This window comes from Gavialis gangeticus, unplaced genomic scaffold (genome assembly GCF_001723915.1).
Source record: "Gavialis gangeticus isolate Ggan-Ray unplaced genomic scaffold, GavGan_comp1, whole genome shotgun sequence".
Classification (NCBI taxonomy): domain Eukaryota; kingdom Metazoa; phylum Chordata; order Crocodylia; family Gavialidae; genus Gavialis; species Gavialis gangeticus.
Genome location: NW_017728997.1, coordinates 49,370,518 through 49,374,272, shown reverse-complemented (window position 1 = coordinate 49,374,272; position 3,755 = coordinate 49,370,518).

Below are 3,755 nucleotides of genomic sequence, written 5' to 3'. Positions count from 1 at the left end.
CTATCATGTCACAGTAGAGAAGACTCCAAAATGCACAGCGTATATCAAACAATCAATAAACACTCCAAAATATAAGGATGCAAGAGTTTTCTAGTGGTTCCCCTCCTCTAGGGGATCTCTTCCTTCTGTCTCTTGATTGAGGCTGCCTTCCCCAAGGGTTACTCCCTCGTGGGAGACCCTTTTCCCTACTGACCCACATGTCCCAAGGAGCTCATAAGCTCTCTGGCCTGGCTAATGTTCCTCCAGAGAGGGCTCAGTCCAGGCCTCAGGGGAGTGGCATGGCTCGCTCATGTGTCCCAGTAGCTCAGTCCTTCTTAGGGGGAGTTGCAGGCCTGGGCTGCCTCATGCATACCAAGGGCCGTGCTGCTCTGAATGCTGCTTCCCCACGCTCAGGAACCACTCCATTCCCAGGGCCCTTGTGGACTCACTGCAGGAAATGGGTCCCAGACTGCCCAGCCCCTCTTTCTCCTGGGTCTTACATCTTTCAATGACTCATCCCATGGTAGCACTGGCTCCCATGCCCAGCCTCACACTGTGGTTGAAGACCCAAGCCACCTCGCTGTGGCTCCCAGGGTCCCGGGTCCCTCATGGACCCTCTGTGCAGCAACACCTGCACCGCAGCCCAGCCTCGTGCTAGGGTTGGAGACCCGAGCTGCCTTGCTGCAGCTCCCATGGTCTCAGTCCCTTGCAGACTCTCTGTACAGCGATGCCTACACAGCAGCCCAGCCTTATGCCGGGATTGGAGACCCGAGCCACCTCACTGCAGCTCCCAGGGTCCTGGTCCCTTGTGGACCCTCCATGCAGTGACGCCTGCACTGCAGCCCAGATGCGTGCCAGGGCTGGAGACCCGAGCTACCTCGCTGCATTTCCCAGGGTCCCGGTCCCTTGCAGACCCTCCGTGCAGCAACGCCTGCACTGCCCACCGCTTCCAGCGAGCAGCGGAGTCTTTTGGGCTCTTTTGGGCAGCCAGATATGCCTGCTGGGCAGCTCTCCCAGCTCTTCTCAGCCCCAGGACCACTTCCTTCTTCTTCACACCTCGCCAACTGCATCGCGTTATATCCCCTTCTGAGGCTCCGCCCCCAGACTGAAAATCAACCAATTAAGGGGGCTGCAACTGCAGTTCCCAATTAAGTCCACTCCTGCCCTTTCCCCGCCCCCTCCCGCCGGCAAGGCTTTGGAGTAGAGGAGGAGCAGACTCTCCTCCTGGCTCCTTCCCTGCCTATCTCTGATCGGTGGGGTTTCCCCCACCAATTGCATTCAGGGTCTACTAAGCCCAGCAAGCCTGCCACAATAGTAAAAGTTACATCTGGTGAGCAACAGATGTTTGCATCTCTTTTAGATTGCTCAGTAAACATTTTGCAGCTTAAAAACAAACTGTTGAGGAAAAAAATTAGAGAGACCTTTGATCTGCTGCTGCTAAGAAATATTGCTGCAATCTTTTTTTAAAGGGCTGTGTGCACATAACTGTTGTGCTTGTCTGGAGTGCAAAGATCAGCTGTCTGTCTCAGGGAAAACTTCCTAAGAGGAGAAACTTCTGTGCAGAGCAAGAGAAAGTTTCTTTTTTGCTTTCCAGGACAAATCTGGCTGCTGTAGTCCTGCTTGATGAGGCTTATAAATATGCCCTGATGCTAGAAGGAAGTTGTCAGTGTGCTATGGGTTGGTATAAATTATCCTTATTAAGCACCATTCTGACCCTATGTGCTTTTCATCCTTTTTTTTTTTGTATACCTGTTTAGGTGGAGGCCCTTGGACTCTCTAGTGGGAAGAATGGCTTAAAGGTCTCTTCCTCTCTTTAGAGACATGATTTATATTTATGAATCTTTTCCTTCCCTGTGAAATTTGTCAGCTATTCAGCTGGGCCTTTTAATACCCAGCATTAATGTGTTTGGCCTGCCATTCTTGTGTGTGTTGAGTCACTGATGGGGAAATTCATTCAACTGATTTTTGTATGTGCTGGATGAAATGAACAATAAAGCTATTGAGTCAAAACAGAGCATTTTATTTTTCAAAGCAAGTGCAAAATTAAAGAGTGTAGACATGGGTAGGGTATTAAAACTGGATTATAAAGAAAGCCAAGTGCTAGCAGCAAATGCAAAGGGGGAAAACTAAGCACAAATGCAGTAGAGATGCAGTGAGGGTTGAAACAGCTTGGTTCCCAGAAGGCACAGTGTTCCTCCCCATAGAGAGGTCATGGCACGGCATCCCAGATGTTCTTGTGTTCAAGAGTTCTTGAGTAGCGGCAGTAAGGGCAATGAGTGAACCTCTGTGGGGGTTGGGGGAGGTTCTTTGCCTCTGTGTTCTCTCTGCAAACCTATCACTTCCAGGCAACAGTTTCAGTGAAACTCCATGGGATCTCCCTAGGCATCCACAGCTCCAGTTCAGTTTGTAGCAGAGTCGGCATGCTCCCCCAGCATTCCTTTTTGCTCTGCTTCTTTCGGATCATCAGATCAGCAACATACTTTGTGGCTGCCATCACCTCATTCTCTAAGGGTCTAGAACAGGGGTGGGCAAAATATGGCCCATAGGATGGATCCAGCTCGCCAGGAATTTCCATCTGGCCCATGGGGCCCCTCCATAAGCTGAAAGAATTATCATGGGCCCTAGCCCCCCGCTGCCACTCTGCAAGCCAGTGCCTCTATGCAGGAGGTGCAGCTCTGATTGTTAAGCAACCAACCCCCACCCCAGCCTGGCCTGACCCACCCCAGCACTAGAGACAAGAAGCTTCTGTCTGGCAAAGGCTTGTGCCTGATGACCCAGGGGCTGTTTCCCAGCCCTCCCTCCCAGGAGAGTGGAAATTCAGGTAAGGGCCCCACCAGGCTACTCCCACTGGGGGAAAGGGAGCCGGGAGCATGGAGAGCCACATGCTGTGGGGCCTGGCCAGGCTGGCCCTGCATGCTGCAGGAGCACAGGACCCATGCTCTATGGGGCTGGGTTCAGCTGGCCCTGCAACCTGCTGGCATGTGCAGCTGGGGAATCTGGAGGAAGTGCTATAGGGCCGGGTGGGCTGGTTTCACATGCAGCTGGGGACTTGGGCAGGAGTGCTATAGGGCCTCGTGAGCTGATTCGGCTCGCTGCTGCCACATACGGCTGGGGACTCAGGTGGGAGCCATGTGCTATGGGGTCAGGTGGGGCTGGTTCCGCATAGGGTAGCCATTTGTCTAGTTTTATAGAGGACAGTCTGGTTTTCTGGTCCTCAGAAAACTTCTGCCCTTTACTAGACACCTTTATGTCCTCTATTTTTCAGTGCTTAGCATCCCCCACCTCCCCCGCCGCCGACACTGCTGCAGCTGCCCGCAGGAGCTCCCCACTCGGCCTGCCCCCACCACTGACACCACCACGGCTGCCTGCGGGAGCTCCCCGCTCATCGCCGCCACGCCCCCACCACCGCCACCACCTGCGGGAGCTTGCCATGCCCCCCCAGCCTCGGGATGCTGGGGGGGGGGCACTGGGTACTGTCCTCTATTCTTGAGGTACCTTAATGGCCACCCTAGTCCTGCATGCTGCCACCACACACGGCTTCGGGGACACTGGTGGCAGCATGGGAGCTGAGTGCTGTGGGGCCAGGTGGGGCTGGCCCCACTTACTACCACCACATCCAGCTGTGGGGACTCGCACACTCCAGGGACTCCAAGGAACCTGTCCCCTTACACACACACTAAGCACACACCCACACCCTCCTACAGCCCCCACATACACTCCCATACACTCCACCCGCCACCATACCAACATACCCCATACCCACACCCCCACTACCC